The sequence below is a fragment of the Patella vulgata genome, chromosome 4 (genome assembly GCF_932274485.2).
Source record: "Patella vulgata chromosome 4, xgPatVulg1.2, whole genome shotgun sequence".
NCBI classification, from domain to species: domain Eukaryota; kingdom Metazoa; phylum Mollusca; class Gastropoda; family Patellidae; genus Patella; species Patella vulgata.
Window position 1 is genome coordinate 18717932 of NC_065882.2, and position 27173 is coordinate 18745104.

Consider the following 27173-nt stretch of genomic DNA (forward strand, 5'->3'; position numbering starts at 1 on the left):
TTAAACACATTCCAAATATACTTTTAACACAGAGATCATTGCTCCGATAGCTGAGTAATACAGGTTTCCCGTATCGGAAGTGACGAACGCCAAAGGAAAACACGAGTCACCGCTCTATATAACTGACTGAAGCCACGAGTGATAACATATACACGGCCGAATTTCTGCTCACTAATAATTCATTCGAAGACCAAAAGTTGTTGTGTGAGACTGCGAGAGGATATCTGACAATTCATAAAAAGAATTGACTGCCACTAGATAAGAGAACACGTAATAAAAACAGAAAAAGTCCGTGTATTACCATGTTTTTATAAGGTATAGAATGAATATAACCAAGGAAATGTACGGACTATTTCTCTTATCTAATGACATTCAATTACTTTATTGAATTGTCAGATATCCTCTTACAGTCCCATATAACAACTTTTGGTCTTGGAAGGAATTATTAGTGAGTAAAAATTCGGCCGTGTATCTGTTATCACTCGTCGCTTCAGTCAGTTATATAGAGCAGCGACTCGTGTTTTCCTTTGACGTTCGTCACTTCCGATACGGGAAACCTTACTCAGCTATCGTAGCAATGATCTCTGTGTTAAAAATATATTTGGAATGTGTTTAACCAGCTCTAACACATATGTGATAATGACTGGCACCAATATTGTCCTTTAAAATACATAGCGTTATATGACCCATATACCTATAATGGTGATTATGTTACTAGAACGGAACGACATATCGTGCTCTTTGTTTACGTTGGTAACAATAGCACTCTATACGAGATGTAATTGCATGCGAATCCAGCTGGATGTTTCAGGTAATAACTCCTACTTGCATGCGAATCCAGCTGGATGTTTAAGGTAATAACTCCTACTTATTGATCCATGATCCCATATTCATTACGTCAATATGTCAGCAAAGATCTTACGCCTTCATAAGTCAACCAATATTATATGTTTTTTCTTGTTAAAATATATGCTTAAAAATTTGAATTTATATGTTATGTTCCATAATCAAACTGGTTTCACCAATATGTTCTACGTAAAGGTTGTGGATCCACCCTATAAGTAATATACATGACCGCATTTTTAGAAATGTCTCAAATACACACGTTTGATAAAAACGAACACAATACATACCCTAGTGATTATTCGTGTGGTCTGAAACTTTCAAAATCAGCAATAGTACTACACTGGCAGTCAAATCATATGTCTTTGTTTCCTTTGTGTGGTACGTCACGAGTTTTGTGCACATCTTTCTATTCAACAAAAGCTCTGATGATGTAAATTTGTCAACGACAAAAAATATATAAATAATGTTGCTTGATTTATATCTATGACCAATTTAAATGAAAGAATGCTATAAAAAGCATATATACATCATTGTGTGACATTCAGTAATCATGCCTGAATATGACCTTGACCCATATATCGATTTTTTAATGTATACGACAAACAAACTGTTTGTTTATCTGTTCCTCGGGAGTTTAAATTTTAGTTTTTATTAATACTTGCCTTTCGAGTTTTTGTTTGGTATCCTACTTTTGTATAATGTGCATATGTCTTGTGGTTATGGGTCGTGCATAAAACACTATAATAATACTGATCAGTGATTCTCCAGTTGGGGGCGGGGGAACTTGCTTTCCAGGGGGATTAATTTTAAAGGGATAAATTTATGCAGGAAAGGAATTGGAGAGAAATTATAGTCAAGAGGATGGACTCCATACTTTAAAATAATAGTGTACATTGTGTGTATATATATATATCACATAAAATGCCAATATACACACACAGCTATGAGAGCAATATTTGGGACTATTCAATAACTGTGGATTAAGAAGCTTGGTCATGTTTATAGAACGCTCCAGTATTATTCATTGATATAAGAATTGCTTTTTTTCAGTTGATGTCAATTAAAGCAGAAATTTAGTTTCATATATTGTTTCAATAATTACCACCGTAAAACTATATTAGTTAAAACAAATTACAAATAACAAGCACGATCGTACTATGGGCCATATATTTGGATGAAATTCAAAAATCTAATTCACCAAATTGAAGCAGAATTGTTCAAAGAAGAAGCATGCCAATTTTTATTACGATCTGACTTGAATTGGCGGAGCCTTGAGCGTTTTCGAAGAGCGTTACCCCAAGAAGAAGAACAAGAGGAACAAGATGGGTAGCGGCTAGCGACCAGTTCCTGGTCCAAAAATGGAGAAAAAATGGGAAACCAGGGATGTAATACACTGCTATTAATTGAATTGTATTCCATGCCATTACCTCCCAACCAAGCTATATGTATTTATGTGTGAATTAATATCTTTCCCGGTTATTACATGCTATTATCATGATGGCAGCGTTTCAGTCGCATAAATAGATATCCTTTCCATTATATTTTGTGGATCTAATAATTTGAGCAATATGCAAATGATTTTTACCGTACACCAATTTTCACACATTTGCCGTTTTTGTGACAAAAAGGAACTAAAATATGTAAACAAAACGATGTTAAAATGACATTTAATCAATGACAGTTGCTCGTATCACTGAAAATTTGTCGGCGATTTTCCGTCACCGACTAGTAATCATTGGTCTGCAGTGAATTGTAAAACCCGATAGATTTTTCTCGTTGGATACAGACAGACAATCCACCCCGAGATTGATCACATTTATTTCCAAATGCATGTTTTATAATGAATATTGCTTATGCCAGGTTTCCCACTGTCGTGCGATGCGTTACGAGAGAATTGTCCCCATTGAATCAACGATCTGCTACGTGCAGATACGTTTCGATACGCTCAACACGATTGCTACGACTTACCTCAATATATGATAAAACCTGACAAGATGACCAAGATTAAAATCACGACTTCAATTGTAGCACGAATCGTGATAGTGGGAACCTAGCATTAGGCCTTTAATGGCGACTGTTATGTTTAGTCTTGTTTAAACTACTGCTAGTTTCCCACAATCACGATTCGTGCTGCGATTAAAATCGTGGTTTTAATCGTGGAGTAATCGTGGTGATCAGGTCTTATATACTAAGATCATTCGTTGTAATCGTGTTGATTGTAATGGAAATGTATCTGAACGTATCTGCGCGTACCAGATCGTGGACTCAATAGGGACAATCCCATTGCGGCGCATCGCACGATAGTGGGAACCAAGCATATAGATAATCATTGAAGGGCGAAGACTTCAATAAACATCGACATGAAAAGTCAGTTGCAAAACAAAATGGGTATCCGACAGATTATTGCTGATGAGACGCCAGACTTTCTGCGTCCAATAATCCTTGTTGCGCACCATCTTAATTAGGACACTTGACTCACCGAATTAAGCGGTTTATTTGAACGAAATTTAAAGAGATTCTATCTATGCCTGCTATGTTAATCTTTGATATTATATATACATATTATAAATTTGTTTGAAGCCGAGATGGCTCAATGAGTAAGGCTATGGCTCACTGAAAAGAAGCCTGGTGTTGCATGAGCAATTTCCCCAGGATTTGTCAGCGTTGTTTTCTCATGTCAGTGGTACACGAAAGTAGAAGTTAAACTATCTCATTTATGTCCGTCTCAACTCTTGGAATCTTCAGAATTAGTGTAGTTGTAGTAGGACGTTAAACCCCAATACAGTTGATTTCCTAAATTAATTTCTTTAAGTTGGAAAATGTATGAACAACCCAACGTGAACAATCAGACATGATTAATCTGTGGAGGTTATTCAGTGCATGATTTGAAAACAGCATGTTACTCTCGGTTCTTTCCAATAAAAATCTTTTCATATTATATTTAAAAATGAAATTGCTATTGATTTCCTGCAAGGTGTAAAATATTATTAGTTATTCACCCATATGTTACACTATAAGAAATAAAGGTTAGAACATTTTCTTAAATCAATTAAATTACTCACGCCTCAGCATCAAAGAATTTTTATTAACTAGGAGCGAAGTGAAAGACGGCCATGTTTTGTTCGTGCGTGACGATCGTGATGACATATTGCAGCTGTTGATCGAGGGTTTATTTTTCGCTCATTTTGTTGTTTAATAAATGCAGAGAAGTCAATTGTTAATGCACATATTTATTTTAAGCAGAGTATTAAAATCACGCCATGTTTGTGTTACGATGTTAATTCGACCCGAACAGTTACAAATGCCAATACTATACAAGGAACAGCGGTCAGTTATTCGGATAGTACGATAAACCAAGGCCAGGTGTACACAGTGGCGTACACGTTAAAGAATAGGCCGTTGTCCCGTAGGCTCGTCTTCATTAGCTCGATTGCTTTAGAAAAGTAGGAAGTTAAACCACATTATCATTTCTGTCGATACATTTTCTGTGCAAGGGGCTATTTAGCTCAGCGTCCCCCGAGATGATATGGCAGATAGCAATAGCAGGAGGAACAGTAAGCCAAACATCTCCTCAACTCATATGTTTTCACTGACTTGTTAAGAGCGGCTGCAATTTTGAGCAACAGACCTAATAAAAAAAATATAAGAGTTAAGAGAATAATTATCATAATAATGCTAAAGGTATTGATGGTTTCAAGCAACTAGGCAACATATGTTCAGACATTATAATAAAATATTTTAATACACAGTGACATGCTTGTTAAAATCGCTTTTCCATTGGTAATAATAGTCTAATAAAATATGAATGGTTTGATTGGGATAGGCATTGCATAAATGATATATAAGGTGAAAAGGTATGATTTACTTCCAAATACAGTATTTAAAGACTCTATTCGTCATTTGGGGGATTTTTTTAGTCCTTTACAAACTGGGGGGTTAGATGGCCGAATGGTTAGCACGTGCGCGTGCTGTATCACACGGTCTGTCATTGAGTCAACTGTCCAACCTCGTGGGTTTTCTCCGGGTCCTCCAGTTTCCTCCCACTGCTAAAGACCCCTGCGCGCAAGCGAATTATTGAAATAAAAAATTGAACCATGTGTTAGTCCCGAAATGACCTAGTTTGTGTCGAGTGGACTTTAAACCTCATTTCTCTCTCTCCCTTTACAAACAACAGTATTGTGTAAAACAGATATGATGAACTGATAATTTGTCAACATTCGACATACTCTGAAGTCGATATAAACAGGGTAAGATCAAAACACATAATCTTCGCTAAAATTATTTGATGGGCCTCATTTAAACCGCTTGAATCAAAGTCGGAATATTATCTACTGTTGATGTTTTAATTAAATGTTCAGTTATCAATTTGAGTATATTTTAATGAGATAACTATAGCCTCTAAGGTGACCCCTTTCGAGAGTTCTTATAAGACGGTACGATATCGCCTTATATTAGGCTAACAGTTCATTTAGATACGATACATTTATATGGAATAAAAGTAGTGTTTATAGCTAGGCAACCGGGATTCTCTTGTATTTATCAGGCAGATGTATATCCAGACCAATTACTAAATGCCATATTAACAATTCAAAAGAAAATTGCTTTATAATCGAGTGTGTTACTTATTTTTATTTTTAAGTCCAGTAGTCCTTTGTGAAAATTGATATATTTAGATATAATCTAAAAATGAATCAAGGACATTGTTTTGAGTTTTAGATCTTGATTTGTTTGGTGGGATGGCAATCTGTGTTCGTGTAAATGTTTACGCCTATAGACTAAGCCAGTGTTGTGATATCCCTGATGTTGTGTTTCACTGTCGACACAATAAGCCAGTTTGACTTTCGAAACAAAACAAAAATACAATCATATAGAATGACGTCCTATTTTTCTGCGCGACTGGGCTAATTATGACGGGCATATGCCATATAGTGTGCTAATGGGGCAATTTTGTCCGCACACCAATTGAATTCCAACTATCAAGGGTTATTTTACGAGCACACCGACGTGTACACGGGAGCTAGACTATTTGTTTAATCTGAACGACTAGACCTGTCCCTTGTCAGATCGGAAAATTCCGTAGAATCGCAATCATATAGAGTTTTTTTTCCACCACTAAATAAACACACCAGATCAACCAAAATCAATAAAATATTTTGATTTAAATCAAAGCGGTTTTGTTCCTTTAAATATTAATATATTTCATGTAATTTATACTAATTGTGAGATCAATGATTTTATTTTTGATGAACTGACAAGTATAATGTGATCGCTGTACTTAATGTAACTTGGGATTTGTTCTGGGGACTTCAAACAGGAACTCATCGATGCGTTCATAACACATCACTCGTGTTCGTTATTCACGCCAAAAGACAGAAGCATCGTTTTCTCTTTTTTTAAATCCTATTCCAATTAACCCATTAAGCGATATATCCGACGCCAGGGAGTGCTTTAATTATGTCTTAATATCGACAGGGAGTTGAGGGGGTTGAAAGTGAAAGGTTTTTTTTTTAATATCGAAATTAAAGAACGTCAGTATGATATCTCTCTACATCACACAGCTGTGACGTAACCCCGTATCACGTGAATCGGTTCACTTGAACTCTCATGCAAATCTTGACCCAGGGTGGTGACTTTAGTCAATCTGCCAAATACTGATACATGTCCGAAACCGATTCCCAATTAATCAGCTAACCGGAAATTTAATTTAGTGTTGCATTCTAGCAAAGGAGAATGTTATACTCCGTATTTAGTATGCATCGAGAGCGTGAAATACACGCGAGATTACACGAGAATTTGCATAATCAGAGTGGCCTGTCAATCAAGTGCTAATGGTTACTAGTGAAATGGACAATGGTAGAAGGAAGGATGTCAAGTTCGCCATATTAGATAGTATATTTTTACAGATAATTAGATGCACGTACATGGGGGTATATTCTCCATGGTGTCCATCTTTGTTAACCAATACGTCAAAGAGATAATTTAATCTTAAAATTGTCATATTGGCTTTTTTTTTCTCTGGTATCAATATATCAATCAATAAAGTGATTTTTTGTGTCTTGAACACTATTTTAGTGCAGGTGCATAAGGAAGTTCCGGTGTTCATGAAAGATAAATCATACCCTGCCTCTGGAACGATGCCCACGCCTACTGTACTATTAGCTATAGCGCGGATTTACAAGATACAATTCCTTGACAGTCGATACCCTAAATATATAATCATTGATTTGAAAGTATATTCAAACTACTCGGGCAAATGTTTTCAGGATTACACTAGATGGCCTAACTAATCGAGAGTAATTCTAAACAGTTGTATTTTGCTTTATAATCTTTGAGATCAGTTAAAGATATATTATGGGAGATTAAATAAAGAGTTGGCAGTTCTCACAATTATAGTTACAAACTAGATAATGTAAAGGGAATTTGCTGAAGATTTCAATCAAATTGATCCACTCTGAACCGAGAATTTAGCCATTGAATTTTGGGCCTAGCCGCGATCATTATTACTAAAGTCGGTACGATAAAATACAGTCTCGATTGTCTATTTCTTAATTTAATCATGAATGAGCGTAGAGCAGCGGATAAAATCCTAATTCAGTAAATATCACAGGCTAGCGATGACATCGAGAGTATATTATGATCGGGATAAGTTAATTAATGTCTCATTAATAATTTAGATAACATTTCAGGCCTAAAGAAAGACCTGCAATAGGCAGATTTAATTCTTGCATAATGTATGTTTAACCTTTGGAAAATTATCAGCCGCCCATCCACCGTCTTACAAATTGTGAATCATTGGCATATTCTTAGTGTTCCTTTTTATACAAGCTGTACAGGGATACCACAAAACATAGAAGAGAAAATAAACCAATAGATGCTGTTAGCTCGTGAAGTTACAAGAATAAACTGATGGAGGGGGGGGGGGGTATGGCTTCTAGTTAATCAGAACGTAACATTGTAATATTGAAACTGGTGTTTGGCTACTCAGAAGTTAGCAGTGAGTCGACGCTAAATGGGTTGTTGCATTCTTACTAGGTCGGTTACAAAGCATAATCGGGCAGAGGTATTGAAATTTATGATTTTTTTCCAGAATTGTATTCGGGCGAAGTCTGCGTTATTCGGACAAAAGATTTCTTTACCTATCCGCTTATTTTTAAAAATATTTCATTTAAATTTTTAATTAATTACAGTTTGTTCTTCTGAAGACAAAAAATCTTCCTTGCAGTGTGTTTATAATAGATGACATGTAGGCTACTTGATATTCTCTTGAAACATGCTGTATTTAGAATCATCTCTTATGTACAATTTCCTATGATTAATGCATTTCAAGTTTGTTTTTTCTTTCTTTAAAAGGATCTTTTCTCAAAATGGCTTCATTTCAAACGGTAATGAGGGATATATCAATGTCAAAAAGCAACAATTTGTTTTCAACATTAATCAAGTAATCCCAAGTTTCAAGTTACACTGTTGGAATGGTCTCAATTTCTTGTAAATGTTATTCCTGGAAGCAGGCCTCGTGTAATTAGTATTCAGGGCAGATCCGAGTTTCGTCAGGTTTGGAACAGTCGTGAATTAGCAACCGTCGTTTGCTCATTTAAAAACCTAAAGCCACATTGCCGATTGAAAGTGGATTTGAAAAGACGATGGCCCTTCTTTAATCAGTTCACTTAATTGTAGCAATCCTCACATGTCTACTAAATTTCCGAATCCGTTAATTAAATTAATTCCGTTTTAGAATAATAAATATGTACAAGGACTAGTCACCGAGTTTTATCGGGTTTATTAAAGTTGTTCATATTAGTAGGTCTGGGTGTGTGTGGTGGTGGTGTGTGTGTGTGGGTGTGTGTGTGGGTGTGTGTGTGTGGGGGGGGGGTTAGAGCGTGCGCTTTGCATCATAAGGTCTGTCATTGAGTCAACTAGTGTGGTTTTGATTCCCCAGTTGTACGTGACAAGAAGTAAGGTCGCCTGTACATCCTCGTGGGTTTTCTCCGGGTCCTCCGGTTTCCTCTCACTGCTAAAGTCCACTACGCAAAGCGAATAATTGAAATAAAATTAGTCGCGAAACGACCCCTCTCTCTCTCTCTCTCTCTCTCTCTCTCTTACAGGTCTGTGAATAAATTGAGCACAAAGAAATTTGAATATTTTTTGCACTGTTTAGTTCAAGTGACTACATGTAATTATGGATACATAGTTCAGTTGACATATTGTGTAATAGATTGGACCTGGATTCCAATAGCCTCAACCGTTGCGTGGAGTACAAAGGTACAGCGAATATTGTTAGCTATCTTACTTAGAGTTCTCAAATGAAAGTTGTATTAAGTGTTCTAGAAAGCGTGCGATTTCCATTCCTTGTACGGGACACACGTCACGTCTTATACGTAAGTTTTGACCTTGGATTTCTGAATACAATTCCAATTTGTAGAAGATAACTATGGGCTGGGTTTGGTTTTACAAAATATATTAAAGATACATTATGTAAGAGCTAAATCTGTCTATTGTGGGTCTTTAGTTTGGCTTCAAAAGTTATATAAACTATTATTAAGACATTTATTCACATAATCAGCCTATAATCAACACGGATGGCAGGGATTTAAACGGTTTTATTTCGCCATTTAATGATTTAATTTTAAAATGGTGAAGCGAGGCTAAGTCTCGATTAACAAGTGCCGTTGTTGCCATAATAAACAATCTATGCCACATCTTTTCAGAACTTCAGACGGTGATAACTTTGCTGAGAATAGAATTATTTGAATGAAATTTTAAATATATTATATTCATTTTGCATTATCTATCTTTAAACTAATATAGCAAGTATGGCCAGCTCTTTGTCTAAATTTTACATAATGCATCTTTATTAATGAAAGTTGAGCATGACGTAGGACTTTAACATTATGACAGATTTAAATACGGTATGTAATATTTTGCCGAAAACAATTTATGTGGGTAAAATATACTTCTCCCGCCTCCTTGTGCGCAATTAAAGTCGAGACAGATAAAGTAGCCAAGTCTCTAACTCAATATCATCCAAAGTCTTACATGTTGAAATCACGAATTATTTGTCAATTCAAATCAACATTGATGTTGTGATCTTACCAGGAAAAGGTAGGCTTCTGATATTCAATATTTAAGACAAAACGAAAAATTTTACGATTCAGTGCGTTTCAGCGTCATTTGTAACAAGTGACCAGAAAGAACGAGGCTAGACATTTTCACAACTCATGTCAAACGGTGACGCCATATCTTATCTGGAGAGCATGCGCAATAGACAAGAATAACCAGACGCTAGAAATTGCTATTCGGTTGAGACTCATGCCGTATTTCGCTGGACATAACTGATTTGAAATTTGAGTCAAAACGGAAACAATTGAATGTAAATCAGTTTATATACAATCAGATTACATTATTATATACGTTGCGGTTTAGCCCCTTTAAGACACTGTGATTATCTAAGAAATCCATCATGATTGATTCTGGCCAGCTGCTAAAATAACAATGCATTAAAGGAGCTAAATCGCTAACATTTGGGACCTAGAAATTGACACAAGTGGGTCGGAACTCATATAATACTGTATTATGAATGTATATAAACTGATATACATTCAATGGTTTCCGTTTTTACTCTAATTTAAAATCAGTTATGTTTGGTGTAATATGTCTAGCCTCGTTCCTCGAGTCTCTTGCTAGAACTGGGGCTGAAACGCATTATGGTACACGATTCGTGTACCAATGGTAAAATGTTTATTTTGTCTTAAATATTGGATATCAGAAGCTCATCTTTTTCCGGTAATATCAAAGCATTAATGTTGATTTAAATTGACAAATAATTTGGGTTTTCAATGTTGAAGATTTTGGATGATATTGAGTTAGAGACTTAGCTACTTTAAATATAAAATGGGGTTTTCTGAACCAGCCGGATTAATGAAGACAGGGATACGCGAAGCAATGTGTGCTAGGACGGAAATTTTTCCCGGACTGGCATTTCTAAGTACTAGTCATCGAATTCCGACTGTCAATGGTTCATTTACGGGCATGCCATTGAGTACACTTTTGACTAAAGATTTTTTCGTCCTATCTGAACGACTATATGTTTTCCTTGCCTGGCCTTCCTTATACGAAAAAATAAAGCTCGGGGCATCCAGGATGAAAATGGCAAAATCCAGCAACGACAGTAGAAGGTACGAGGTGTTAATAAATAGATAAAAATACTCTGCCTCGCGCTCGACACCAAAACAATTCCTTTCAGAGCTAGTATAATTTACAATTAGTTCCGGGTACCATTTCAAAATCCCACAAAATCCCTCAATGTTTATTGCATTTCTCTGTATATAACAAATATGATATATGCCGAGCCAATCGGAGCAAACTAATGGCGAAAAGTAGAATAAGCGAAAAATGTTAGCAAATCATGAAGTGAAAATATCATAATTATGATTAATAGTAGCATTGTACCTGATGACAAAACCCAGTATAACCTTTCTATTCTCTTTAACATGTTCAGCTCATAGATAGAGAAGTTGCCAACATATTTATAGCAGAACATTTCATCATACTCATATTGCCATCATCAGCTTTTTATATCTTCATTACCCTCTAAACAATTTCTACATTTCTTTTATTGTCGGTATGATTACTTCAACAAATTATCATATAGGGTAGTTATCGTTACAGTGTGTGGTATGCAATCAGTTACACACTACTTGTTTTGAGGTATTTAGAGAAATGAAATGGGGTTGAACGTCTTACTGTTCCGTTCCGGCTGGTCTAATGAACACGCCTTACAGTGTGCTACGAGGGGAATTTTTCCCGGACATCGGCTCTACGCCTACTCTTGTATCGAATTCCAACTGCCCAGGGATCTTTTACGTGGACGCCAATGTGTACATGGGACCTCTGTTTTCGCCCCATCCGAACAACTAGACAGCTGTCCTTGTCAGGCCCTCCGCCCTGCATCACTCACAAAGGGAAATCACCCCGAGTCAGCGTCTTACCCACTGAGCCATCGTGTCTTACTCACTGAGCCATCGTGTCTCGGAAAGAAAGAGAGAGTGTGTATGTGTGTGTGAGAGAGAGAGAGAGCAGACTGTATGGAGTATACTCGCCTTCGTTAGCTCAGTAGGAGCAGAACAGTAGGACGTTAAACCCCATTTCATTTCATTTCATTTGGTAATAGACATGAATTAACACAAACAACTTACCATTTATGTTGGTCTTTCGTAATCACCCTTTTTTAGATTTATAAATGTGACATATCTTTGTTTAGTTTCGTATTTTGTCAAGTTATTTTTAGTAATACGTGATAAATTATATTTTCCTCTGACGTTTATTATAAATATTTCACTTGTTTTAAATCACTCACCGGCTACTTGCAGACGTTGATGTTTTTAGCACACGACGGGTAGAACAAATATATTATGTTCTTAAGTTTTTCACGGCACATAATTCACAAGAGGAGACAAAACTGTTTTATATATTACTTTAAATAACAAGGATATAGAAAGCAGGTCGGTATGCTACTGAAAGTTAAAGATGCACTATGTAAAAGCTAAATCAGCCTATTGCAGTTTTTTTCTGGTTTTAAAATTTATATTAATTATTATTAAGGCATTTATTAACATGTCAAGCTTATAACCAACTCTCTGGGTCATCAGATGACTGAGATTTAAATGGCTTTAAACACCCGCGAAGATTAAAAAAAATTAACGATAAAACGGATAATCCAGACACAGTCGCGGTTGTCAAGGACTATTGCTACTATAATAAACGATCTACTTTTCATCTTCAGTCATAACGTCGCCCAGAATAAAGTGATTTGAATGGAAGTTTTTAATATTTTCATTTTTCATTATCTATTTTCGAACTGATATAGGAAGAACGACCAGCCCGTTATCTAAATCTTACATAATGTATCTTTAAAGGCTCAATACCGTGCACTCTTGTTGTAACTGAATAATATGTCCCAATCTTTATTCTGGTCAACAAATTATACTATTTTACAATATTTCAATTAATTGATGATACAAATTTCATCTTAACACACCTAATTTAAAAAATTGGAAAAATTCAACTAAATGATTTGAAAAGCCTCACGTAAAGCTTTTCAAATGTGACTTGGATTTAAAAATATTTTTGAACCCTCTGGACAAATAAAATAGGATTTAATGGATAATTTACACAACAGGTAGGACACTAACACATCTAGTGCTTAGAATAAGGCTATTTTTTTCTGGGGCTGTCAAGCCAGCAAGAGTGTTATTGTCCCTTTAAGTAAAGGGGCTGCGCTCACGAGGGAGTATTGGAAGACGAATGCCATTGATCTGTTGTTATATATACACTATACTTGCCGGTAATCCATCGACAATAGAAAAGTACAACAAAATTAGTTTTCAGGTGTTCTTTAAATAGTAAAATTTTAAAACGGAGATTATTGTTCCAGGAGAATAAACGACAAATAGAGACATTCGATCTATTTATAATTAAAAGTCAAAAAATTATTAAATTGCTAATGCAAGTCATTGCAACGAAACATACCTGAGCGAAGTCAGTCTAAGAGTATGTAGTGTCGCTGCCCGGGCAGAATTTCCTATATGCCTGTTTTCATTAGCCCAGTCGGAGGGAGCAGAACAGTAGGACGTTAAACACATTTCCTTCCATTTCTTTGCTTATTACTACATGTAGTTATTTTCATAGTGAGGGTCATAATGCTCTTTTAAATAAATAAATTTGTATATGAATCGTTGCCCACTTTATGCATTTTATCTCGAATTTTCTAACTAACCTATAAACATTGTTTGAATTATTCATTTGTATATGAATGGGTACACACGCGTAAATGTGATATAGCGTTTCAATTCAAATTTATCAAACTGTTGAAATCGGAACCCTATTTACACGCGCACTTGATTCTAAATACTAAACGTAATTGATGATACCATTATCAAACTTAAAATCGTTTTAGACCCTGCAGTGTTTTGATGTGAAATTTATTAAGTGTTCAAGCACTTCAATAAATAGGTTACTCCCAGCTGGCCCGAGATCATTATTAGTCATTCTAAATCCATTAAGATTTTAGTAGCCTCGTATTACGTTGCTAAACTAATTTATTAGGGTAACCGTAACTCACTGAGAGGGAGTTAAACGTCATTTTCTTGATGCATAAATTATAGACCTGAACCGGTTTCCGTTACGTTGAATGGATTCCCCTTGGTTACCTTAATTAACGTGGAGGTAATAATACCCCCGTACCAACAACAGGTATGAATGAAAAGGACATGGGGGTGAACTTTCGTGCATTTTGGACAAATAAGTTTTTGTCTGGGGTATGTGTAAAGTAATGAGGGGACAATATTATTTTGCCGGGAAGCGGCGTTTCACAAGCAATTCTTTCAAATCAAACAGACAGGGATATTTCAATTGCAGTACAGATACAGAAGAACCTACATGTAGGTTGTCTTCAAGCCCAGTTTACACGTTTCAGAGGTAGCAGCGCTTAGTGCTGTTTAGTCGTTCGGGTGTGACGTACAACCGCCGTCCACCCGTGTACACATTGACGTGCACATAAAAAAGAAGCCTTAGCTGTCAACAAGGAAATTGTGCCAAGTCGTCCGAATGGATACGAAAAACACTTCCCGGTTGGAAATCAAGAAAGACGCGTAACAATAGAAATAAAATTAACCATACATGTTTGCCTATAAATGAACAGAGTATTTCATTATACCCTATTCGTTTCACGACATATATACCATATTCGCAATAATTAAGTGCCAGAAGCAATTCACACTTTACAATATGCCATACTCGATAATGGTTCCAGCGATACATTTATTAACATAGCAACTGTTGAATTCATCAAGGAGTATCTGACATTGAAACATTTCGGTGATGGATGTTTCGTCATGTCCGGGTTGTCGGTTCATCTATTTGTTCGTTCCACTCCATTCGCTTTACAGCATAGTTCAGATAACCGTTCATTCGTTATATCACCGACACCGTCCGTCTAACTGACATCTGTTGCGTGCCAGCACCAGCCAATAGGTGCATTCTCATTACACATACAGTGTCTTCATAATTAAATCTGAAATCTCGACAATTTGTTAACTGTAGCCTAAGGCATTAGAAGTAAGTTAAAGGATATATAAATATATAAACTATCACTGGAAGGGAATGGAATTGGGTTTAATGTCTAGTCAACGTTAAGACAATTTGTATTTCTATGGATACGTGTGCAGCCGCGTTTCACCCAGTTATCTTTTATCTCCAACTATCTATGGTTCCTTTACGTGTACGTTTTTTGGTACTGTCCGAACGACTAGCTACACTTCCCTTGTTTGCCTCGCTGGGATTGACACACCCCAAAGATTCTTTTCGGCCTACGCCGACGCCTGGGAACCATGGATATTCTAGGTTAGTGTCTAAATCGCTCGACTTCCATGCACCCCAACCTACCCACCCAATACACACACGCGCCATATAAAATTGGAAATAACAACACAAAAGACCCCAATTACTATCAAGATGCGCTTTATGATAAAAGGTAACCGGGTTATTACTCTTTCAAATCATGATGTAATTGAACAACCCAGGGCTGCCTGGAGCTTTTAAGAATTTGTAAATTGGGCGTCTACATAGCAACTTAATTAAATTAAGATTACAAGTTCTTTTCGTGTCTTCTATGCTAACCCATCTTCTAACACAAGCAATGTTCTACTGGGGAGAATTATATTTGTACTAGTCAGACATAACTCTTAATCCAACAACATCACTCGTATAGGTTTTGGTTTCAAACTACCCATATTTATCCAAAACGGACCACCCGGTGTACCAATACGGGTACATACGTGCATGTATTCTGAGAATATACCAGATGTCAATGAAGTACATATCTAATCAGACTGTTGTCTTGTCTTACTCGTATATCTAATACTGCAAACACTAAAACTAAACTTTAATCTTACTCTACGCCATGGCGTCTCAACCTAGGGCCCGCAAAGTAAAAGATAGCCAAGTAAAATTCAGTATGATATTTTTGGTCTTCTGACAATCATAACCATATATCAGGGTCACATCAGTAGGAATTCCTATCGTTATGTTATCGGTTGAAGTACATTGTTTTAGGGTTTATCATAGATTTATGTGGCGGTACACACTCGAACCCCCAATATAGGAAAATGTCCGAAGGGATCGCGAGTGGAAAAAGGTTGAGAAACAGTCTTCTCTGCTTCATGCACGACAGACATATCGAGAATGGCAGAAAATAAATATTAGATGTTATGCATGTTGACCAAACCCTATTTACAAAACACTGATCTGAAAGAAAACAATAGATACCCTTTGGATTTGAATATTGTTAAATGCAACTTTGTATATTATCAATTCAAATACACCTATATTCTTTGAAGATTTAATAAAAACAGTACTTCTTTCATCCCCATGTTGATCAGACATTCCTAAATCTATACCATTATATCCTCTGGCTTTTATAAATGTTTATCAACAAAAACAAGAACAAAAAACTCAAAATATGGATTTAGAAATAATTGGATCCGTAATTATCCACATAAAACGCTTACAGATCTTTAGAAATAAAATTCTCAGAAATGAAAGAGGCACTGAGACAAAGACAGAAAGAATAACATGACCATTAAGCAAACGATTACAAATGGAGACTTGATGAATTTAAAATGATCAAAGAAATGGGTAGCTACTCGTCAAACTAAAGAAACGGAATCATTAGATAAAGAAAAAGTCACAATAAACAAGATGAACATCAAAAGTTACTACCAAACAACTAATAACATGGTATCGCAGAAAAACAGGAATTTATCGACGTACTGGTCGGAAACGAAACGAAGTTTAATATGGGTTGGTATTATTGTAAGGATGTGTTATAATTGCTGGAGCCCGGGGCTATAACCACATATATATAAAACTATATTGATGTACAACAGATCAAGAAAATATTCGTCCATGTTTTTTTCTTTCAATGGTTATTGATCACATCTTACTTTTTATCGTTGATGGCGAATAGGACACGGTTTAACTCCTACTCAATAACAACTTAGCTGTTCGTTTCTCATTTTTAGAAATGACCTGAAATAAAATAGGGCTTAACGCCCTACTTCTGTCTACAACGACAGTGTGACTGAAAAGCGCGCACGCCTTACAGTGTGCTATTAAATTTTGTCAAGATTTAATCCACGTTTAAATGTAATGATATTGGGAGAGAAATGGGGTTTAACGTCCACTCAACAAAGGCTAGATCATTTGGGGAGTAACACAATTTATTATAATATAATTTTAATTCATGCGAAGGAGTCAGTTGAAGGAAATCGGAGGACCCAGAGAAAAACCCCGAGCTTTGCAGGCAACCCTACTCCTTGCCACGAACTTGACCACCCAGTCACCCTCCATTTATTTGGCTACATGTAGAATAGTGCAAGATAAAATTTAATGTAGCACGAAAGTTATCTATGCTGCAGAAAAATACCCTCGCAAAAGGGTACCATAATAGTATGTATGCACTCTGTCGTGTCTCAACTTCCTGATAATGGAATGTAAGACATCAGACGACCCCCTGGACCCGGACGAAAGTATATATTAATTTCTACTTTGAACAAATATTTAGCAATAATGAAAATGTATAGATGAGAACAAATATTAGAGACCTACTCAAATTAAAGATTCTCCACATCAGTCAGACGCCATTGTCCAATCTACCATTTATAAGTTACGTATTTGATATACGAAAGTCACTAACCGCCATAAACGTGTTTATCTGGACCGTCTGTCAGGGGTTTAAAAAAAGAAACACATTTATTTTATTAATTACAAAAGCCCCGCAATACCTTTACATAAGCACGGTAAATATTGAACTTACGAAATTAAAAGATGGCGTATTTTTTTGATAGAAAATGGAAAACGTCTACCTTTTAAAAGACTGTCGTTTGAGATCAACAATAGGAAGAGGTTAACCGAATGTCTTGCCACAGACACTTTGTACTAGGAATTGTAAATAGGAATTATATTTAACGTCTCGCCAGTACAACGCTAAGTTATTTTTAAGATGATTTTTGTTTCTTAAGGGTGGTTGGCCGAATGGTTAGCACGCGCGCGCTGTATCATACGGTCTGTCATTGAGTCAAGGACAAGGAGTAGGGTCGCCTGTCCACCCTCGTGGGTTTTCTCCGGGTCCTCCGGTTTCTTCCCACTGCTAAAGACCCCTACGCACAAGCGAATTATTGAAATAAAAAATTAAAACATATGTTAGTCCCGAAATGACCTAATTTGTGTCGAGTGGACTTTAAACCCCATTTCTCTCTCTCTCTCTCTCTCTCTCGTATTGCCCCCCCCCCCATTGCTAAAGAATTAATGATTGAATTGCCTTTTTGTTGGGTTGATCGTGTTTAATCGTTAAAGGATCTAAATCTGTTTGATTTCGGTTAAAATAAAGTATAGAATTAGGCTGGATTGATTAGAATTATTTGGATTGATGTTCGTTTCGAAAGATAAAGCAAATGTTGTTTTGTTTACTATTTCAGTTTCATTTTGTAATGAAACCGTCCACCCCGCCATTGGCTTAATCTACGGGCCTAAGATGTTGAATATATTGTCATCTAATAAGACAAATCAGCACAAAATTAAATTAAATTGCACCATCGTCTCGTCTCCATTCAGGGAGCTACGGTGGCTCAGTGAGTAAGGCGTTGACAGTTGAAATTTGAGATAAGAGTAGGCTGAAGCGCCGGTGTCCGGGCAAAATGTCCCTCGTAGCACACCGTATAGCATATGCCCGTCTTCATTAGACTAGCCGGAACAGAACAACGGGACGTTAAACCCCTTTCATTTCATTTAATTTCCTCTACATCAAAAGACAATTCTCTCAATGTTTTTAATATAATCGGCAAGCCTTGTTTAATGTTTAAAAACTTATTGTAATAAATATAACCAACATGAAGTTTCCTTTATTCGCGTGTCATTCTCAAATATTGATCAGCCATCATGCGGTTTCAAATAGTGTCGCTTGTTATCACTGGATTGCCTCCCTTTGTTTTGTTGACGCGGACAGCTGTCCAGGTCCTAATAATTCTACATAAAACATAAAACGATTCTTAATAAAAATGGTAATGTGAGTGCGGACGCCATATTGTCCTTCTAGTTGAGATCATTATTTGCTTAGCTTAAAATACCTTCAAAGATACAAATTTCAACATTGATTTTTTTCTTCGTCTTCTAATTTCTGTGTAGGCTGTCTTTCTATGATGCCAGTGGTTTGTTATTTTAGAAAATATCAAATTATATATCTATACATGAAACATTAAAACGAAACTTCACCTTATTTATTTATTTTGAGAAAACTTCTACATTAAAATGTCTTTTGATGTTATCTTATATTTTTTACATATTTAATTTTTTGTCCAAGCTTTTAAAGCAAATGTAAAACCCGATACATTTACACTCGGACTAGTTTTGGCGGATGTCGTGCGCCACGTAATACCGATTTCCTTACGGATCTTGCACTGTGGTTAACAGCCCGATTGACGTGTTTTAAAAATTATGTTTATTCTGTGTATGTGTACGTGCATTAGTTACTTAAGATCGAGATGCAAGTTTCATAGCAATCTCATCTAGTACTTCCGGTTTCAAGCCAATCACATATCGGGTTTAGCCAAGATTCCAATAGGCACCTAGGTAGTCACGTTCGGGGACTGAGTGGAGCTCTTGCAAACACTTATGGAAAATGTGGTCTGAACCTACCAGTTAGCAATGCAATTTTATGTTTCTTTTCAATCATTCGTCGGGCGTACGATAAAAAAATTAAATGACACTGTATAGTTAATAAACGTTATTTTGCCCTTAGCGATCGAGAGTAGTATGTTGACCTCTTGAAAGACCTATTGGGGGTGAGGTGGGGGTGCCGACAAAGTTTTCATTTCAATTTTTGTATCGTATGAAAGATACAAGTAGAGATTAAATTTATCGGTTGCTTTCACCTTTAAAACAATGTAATTCGAACGTGGCATTTATCCTATTGTTCAATACTATATACATCTTTTACCTGCTGTCGGCATTTTATATTTTCTTTTGATCTTTGTAGTTATGCCGATCAGATGAAATAGAAGAAAGAAAATAATTTTTTTATAAAAACCATCACGTGCTATTATTAATGATTTCACAGACTCTCACTTGCTAAAAATCGTTCAAAGGTTTGCTAGAAAAGACACTACTTATACAAAAAGAACAATTAACTGTCATTAGAATCGAGACTACCAGCTGCGACATTGAAAATTATCCAGACCGATCGAAGAATCGCCCGGGGCATTTCTCCTGCCTCGTTTATTGAAGAATTAAAATGCGACTTTTTTTTATGGTATTTTTGGTTTCAGAATAGTCTTAAAACAACAAAATATTATAAAACATATTTCGATTAGACACGTCGTTAGCGAGATGACCACGTGACTTGTCGAGGTCATGAATATTCATTCAGCTCATATTTTTTGATATCTTGTTTTTCATGCCAATGAAGCAGTGGTAACCAATGGTGATTTATATATAAGAACTTCGATGTTGGCCATGTGGAAACTATTGAAGAGAAATTAGGCTTCAATGGTTGCGCAATTATTGAAACAGCGGTTAATCGCTTCGGGGGATGTCGTTCTACTTTCAATTTAGTTTTTGATAAAAATCTGATTATTAACGGTGTAGTTCTTCCACCAAATAGGTAATCGTTGTAGTTTTTTCGACGAATCCGTGTTAGCCTCGGGGCAGTGTGAATCTAGCGGAAATATTTAGAATAATTACAATATGACAATATAAATGGTTATAGACACGTATTAGAATAAAGTTGATACGTGTCTGATTTTGAAGAAACGCGTTTATTTTCCATTCCATTGGGCCTCTTAATAATTCATTTGAATTGATTTACGAGCTTATCTTTAATAAAAAAAAACATTATAAAAAAGACTGTATTCAATAAATATTTGAATTAGGAATGGGAACACGCTGGATGGGCATAGTAAACTTCGTTCTAATCCACCCCACTCTGTAACCTACAAAAAAACACAAACCAAGGGCAGGTGGGTTCTAGGACAATGTGCAAAGATATAGAACAAGTATTTTCCATTTGAACAACAGCACTTTCCTTGTACCCTCAGGCGCTACCTCTGGCAAGATTAAACCATGCCCTTTTCTCCGCGGCACAGAACCGGGGATATTATTATATCCGAAAGTCCAATACCAACTAAATGACTTTGACATAGATAAGATATAGGTACATGTCTGATCGCCATCTGTTGGGTGAAAGACGGGTATATTAATCGGTGTAAAAGGGTATATATTTTTAAATATAAATTTGGGTATAAAAACGGTCATTATCTCATTGTTTTAAAGACCCATTTCTGGTTTTATAAATTACAAATCTCATGAATGAATACCCAAAATAGGTTTGACAAGTTACAAATCTCATGAATAAATAACCAAAATAGGTTTCTGGTGTTAATAACGGAACAATGAAATTGGATGTTGAAATGATAATATTATCACTTTTTCTAAAATTTCTGTTTCCTTTGTTAAAATCTCAGGCTTTGTTTTTTGTGCATGAAATTAAACTGGAATGGGTCTTTACTAGATATCTTTCAGACGTTTTCAGTCTATAATTATATATCTCAATGTCTTATATTACGTCATGGATATCTCAAAATCCCACTAGAGGGCGATCTGTGTCGGTATCTTATCTTCTCATACTCCATTATAGAAACATAATCAGCGATATTAATTGTAGATTTTTTAATGAATATTCAACAATTGTAATTACTTCCCTTTGTTAAACCACATTGGTTGCTCCAGGGTAATGTCATAGACCCAACCGACCGCCATATTTCCTTATCCCTGTCAGCTGATCATTATATGAAATAAAGGGGACGTTGCCCCGAGGGTCTCACACTTTCCTACAAGTTGTATGGGTGTTAACGGCGACCCAGCACGTGCGACGACAGAGGTGCCGAAGGGGGGTCGATGATGTCTTATTTCACAAAGGCTAGTTGGTCCATATGGTACAATGGAGTGTTGAGCTTAGATAATACTGATTAACACACTTCTCCTGTTGTAATTAGGATTTAGACTGTAGTAAACAGCTTGGATTTATGTCATTGATTGCCATATCCTTGTTTAGCGACGTTCTAGCAAGGACAACACTTCTAATCGTTTGGAATGGGACGGAAACAGTAGTTCCCAGTATATAACATTAGCAACATGTTAAAGATCCCCTGGAATTTGGAAATCGAAATAAGAGTAGAAAAGAAAATCGGAATAAGAGTAGAAAAGAAAATAGAGTAGAAAAGAAAATCGAAATAAGAGTAAGCCGTAACGCCGCTTTCCAGGCACAGTTTCCCTGAAATGAAATGGGGTTTAACGCACACTGTTCTGTACCGAAGTTTTAAGTCCCATCCGAACGACTAGACAGCTGTCCTTGTCAGTCCTTCCGTCCTGCACCTGCGTCACTGACCACGATTTCCATATTTTTATGTTAAGTGCAGATTGATGCTGTTTGTTCAAGAGCATCATGTCGAGGTGGGTAGCGTGCGGGGAGCGGCCGGGTGGGATACGAGACGGAGAAATCAATACAACTTTTTAAAATGATTTCAATTTTAACATCTAACATGCAGTTCATTATTATTGTATGCATGTGTTCGTACATGATTAGGGACGATTAGAATATACCAGGGGCGGATCTAGGAATTTTGAAAGGGGGGCGCCGCAAAATGAGGACACTGACCGCGGAGACGGGGCACGCCGCTGAGAGCGGGTTTTTTTTTTGGGGGGGGGGGGTAGAAAATTATCCGTCATTTCCTTGCATCTGTAGTCATTCCAAAAGCTATTTGGTTGATATTTTCGTCTAAGTAACCGTTCGGAAATCGTTGAAAAAGAGCCTTAAACCAGACTGGTGTGTTTGGGTCGATGGTTTGAGTCATTTGGGGTCCCTGCAACGGGTTGGGACATATTTGGGTCTGAGAAAAGGCACTTTCAGCTGTAAAAAAGGACGCTGTCGAAAATTAGCCCCCCCCCCCGGATCCGCCTCTGTATACGAGAAGAACGCCCACAGGGTATTCTATTGTCTTCCCAAAAATATGATAATACTCATCAGAGAGGATAAAGGGGAAAATCAAGCCTGTTTTCTACCAGTAATTAGATGGGATGAGAAACCGACTTCCAGTTGGCCTCCACGTAAAACAACCCTCGGGACTTAGAATTCGACGAATAGTAGACTGGCTGTAAGGGCAAATGTTCCCTCATAGCACACTGCGTGGCGTATGCACGTCCTCGTTAACACAGTTGGTGCAGAAAAGTAGGTGGCTAATCCCCATTTATTTCATTTCTGGACTTATACGTGACAAGGACATGGATTATCTGTAGCAGTACCAGGCTACACATCTTTAGTTTTGGCCTGATCGTTCAGTGGGTATTTGGAACGTACTTTTGGACTTCACTCGGACTTCAACGTTGTGTTTTTCTCACGATAGCCAAATACATATGTAGAGGAACAATAATCGTTTTTTGTATGCATTTTTATGTCAAAGCAGTTAAACAATAGTCTACATTACAATACTTTAAATTAATACGTCTTTCGCTCCACCCACCCCTGTATAGTCTAACCAGAGTGGCTAGGCTCTTGAAACCGCTACATCGTGGCCTTCTGAGAATCAAATGGTCGTCTGATTATTCAAGCCCTGGTTTTGTTCTTTTATAGGTGCTAAACCCCTATTTTCTTACGTCAAAGACTGACCACAGTACTAAATTACAAATATGAAATGGACATGCACCATATCTTCCATACCGGTGGGGATTATTAGCTAATTTGGTCAACAATATTATGATATACGTTTATGACCATGAAACATGTTAATGACCAATATGTTTATTAACCTATATATCATTTCATAACTAGCATGTTTATTAACCTATAGATCATTTAATGTATCAAAATAACCCGCATTACTTGCTATTTTTCTTGATTATGAATTTGGAATCAATAATTGATAAAGGTCACAATATTGTTACAGCCATAATATTGTTACACATCTAACCTCGCGAGTTTTCTCCGGTATAATATTGATCTTATAGCCCACACCATCCCTTTATTAGGGTTGGCTAAACTGCAATATAAACAACACTCACGACTACCCAGCCTTTAATTTTAATCCGTATTGTGATAAACATCAGTAATAATATTGTTTTGTAGAATTAGAACATTAAGATATATCCAATACTAGAATATTCCAACTTAATTCCTTATGTCCCCAGGCCATTCGTATTTGTAATTTAACCTTCACATTTTGCCAATTGAATACAATCGAGACCAGTAATTATCTTACATATTTCAAAAGAGAATAAAAAATGCCGCAATGTTATTGTGTTTTTATCGCATTATCGTCCTTATCATTGCAGTCATCAGCAGCAATACCATCGTTGAGCTGTCATCTCCATTATTGTCATCAGCATCCTCGTTGAAGTCATTATTTTCATGAAAACCGCGGTGGCTCAGTTAGTAAGACATTGGCTCGCTAACCTGGAGGTCCGGTGTTCAATCCCGATGCGGGGATCACGTGGCTAAGTGGGTAAGACGCTGGCTCGCTAGCCTGGAGGTCGGGTGTTCGATCCCTGCATTGGCCGAGAAAGTTCATCGAGATTTTCCGGCGAGGTTCCCCCTTGTCAGTGATGCAGGACAGAGGGCCTGACAAGGACAGCTGTCTAGTCCTTCGGATGAGACGAAAAACCGAGGTCCTGTGTATACATTAGAATGCACGTAAAAGATCCCCTGGCAGTTGGAGTTCGATATAAGAGTAGGCGATAGTGCCGCTGCCCGGGCAAAATTTCCCTCATAGCACACTGTATGGCGTATGTCCGTCTTCGTTAGCCCAGCATAGGAGCAGAACAGTAGGATGTTAAACTCATTTCATTTCATTTCATTTGGATCCCGATGTTGATCGAGAAAGTTCGATAGCACGGAAAGTCAAAGCCCCGTGTACACATTTGTGTGCTAATAAATGAATCTTTGACAGTTGGAATTCGAAATAAGAGCAGAACTTAGTCCTGCTGTCCGGGTAATATTTCCCTGATAGCACACCGTATGAACTATGCATGTCTTCCTTAGCCGTGTCGGAGCAGAACAGTATCACGTTAAACCCCATTTCATTTCTTTTTTGATCATCTTCATCATTGTCACTACCACCTGTAGTATCGGAGACGACACCTTTCCGAATAAACATTAATATAACAGTAATGTCGAAACTGTCATTTTAGCAATATGTTCGCCCATGGGTGTTCTAATAACATTCTTTATAAGCAGAAATGGAATATCTGTAAGTGTTTCAGAGTTGTAATGAAAGATCAAATTATTCCATTTCCCTATAGTAATGTAATAATCAGTTATTGTCAATTTAACCATTAAATACTGCATAAAACACAAATAGAACCGTTGAATTTATTGTGAAGAAAACTATTTATTATGGAGACATTTTAATATTTATAAGTTCAGCTGTTCTGTTTCCTATGGCGATCAAAAAAATCAAAGAAACCCATTTTCTATTTTGTGTAATAGATGGGGGGCCACGGTGGCTTAGTGGGTACGGCGCTGGCTCACGAACCAGGGCATCCGGTTCTCGTGTACACAATGACGTGCACGTAATTGTAATTGATTATTACCCAATACATAGTATATAGGTTTTTACAAGACAATAGTTTACAATAAAGTCGTGATGGCGGAGATGTACACTTATGTAGCTTATCTTTTATAAGCGAGATTTCAGTGCAAAATGAACATTTTTTTCTAAATTATGTAACACAATACAGTTTTCATTGTGCCGCAGTTCAATAAATTTAAACATTGATGGTTTGTTTTCCATTAGTATGTGTATATATGTATATTTCCGAGTGAAGTTGTGTGGGATTTACAGACTATTTCCAAAGCATTACAGTATGTACAAAGTCTACCATTTCATTCTTATAATATATAGGATGTTGTAAATAAAACTGTAATTTAAAATCTGCATTGAAAATTCTTGCCAAAAAATTCTCTTATCGTCAAATACAAATTGTATTTCCCATATGTAACCATAGTCATAAGTTTCTAAACAACTTATCCAAGAACTATACTCTTATTGGGCGGCGTATGTAATGCAAGCATAAACTTGTAGCAAGAATGATGAACAAAGTTGTTGGTTTTCAATAACTTAAGCCAATATTTAATAATTATATACTTTCTTATTAAAGATAGGGCTAGTCTACTGAATTCAACCCCCCTCACAGAATCCTTGACATTCTGCTGTCCGGGCCAAATGTCCCTCATCATAGCACAGTGTATTGAATATATCCGTCTTCATTAGCGCGATTGGTGCAGAAAAGTAGGACGTTAAACCCTATTTCATTTATTCATTATTCCATATAAAAGTTACCTGAAAAAAGTTTTTTGTTAAAATACGATATCCTGGTTTCTAAGACCATAACAATTCAATTTACACCTTAGTGAGCTTTCAGGCCCTTCAATACGGTTTACGTCAGAGTCACGCCTTACTGAATCTTCAAGATGTTTCATAATTAGTCAGAACAGGCTCAAATTGATGTCATCGCTAAAACTAATAAAACTTTTGTTCAGATGAACAAAGGCTTAATTAACGTCAATCCCAAGAAATAAAATCATCTATTGTGTTCGCTTAATTCACTGTCAAGTATTTTCTTGTATGTTTAAATTTGTATTTAAGTATCCCATTCTTCGATTGCAACTTGACTACTATAAATTATTTGTAAGAGGTTTTGCGTCAACATTAAACCAACAAAGGATTATAAACTAAGACCCTCAGACTGAAAAGACAAAAATAGATTTTTTTTTGAAAGAAGATAAAACATAACATATCTTGAAAGAAAAACGAAGAATTGCATTTTGTTTGATAGAATCGAAGGATTTAATTGAAAATGTTATTATTTCATTAAGTTGAACCAATGAATAGCTATTTTGGTCATTGAAAAAATAAGAAGTTGAGAGTTTTACAAAATGATTTTAATTAAGTTATTTTATGATGAAGATGCTTTTATAATAAAGGTTTGACGATAAATCAATGTTGACAAAACATATTTTTTTTTTATTTAAGAAGCTTGGATAAAGCATAGTCTGGAAGAAAGAAGTGTCTAAGATGAAGGAGCGAAAGGGCTTGACAACCCAAAACGTCGAGCATTTTCATAGCTCAGCACATATGAAATAGTAACTTCGGAAATCCGATTTCTGCGGAAGTCCTTAGGCGATAATCGAGGGTAGGGTTTTATTCTCTTGATTAGAATGTCACGGG

General features: G+C 36.4%; 1 protein-coding gene across 2 annotated transcripts in view; it reads right to left on the reverse strand.

Annotated features, from left to right (window-relative positions):
- Positions 1–12214, reverse strand: part of LOC126818215 (monocarboxylate transporter 6) — a 28587-nt gene extending 16373 nt beyond the window's left edge. The window contains exon 1 of one of the 2 annotated variants that reach the window (XM_050545487.2): positions 12039–12214. The gene's annotated coding sequence lies outside the window, so the exon portion shown is untranslated. Of the gene's footprint in view, positions 1–1133; positions 1219–12038 lie in introns of those variants that run through there. The other variant, XM_050545484.2, reaches the window with a different exon arrangement.
- Positions 12215–27173: the final 14959 nt, after the last annotated feature.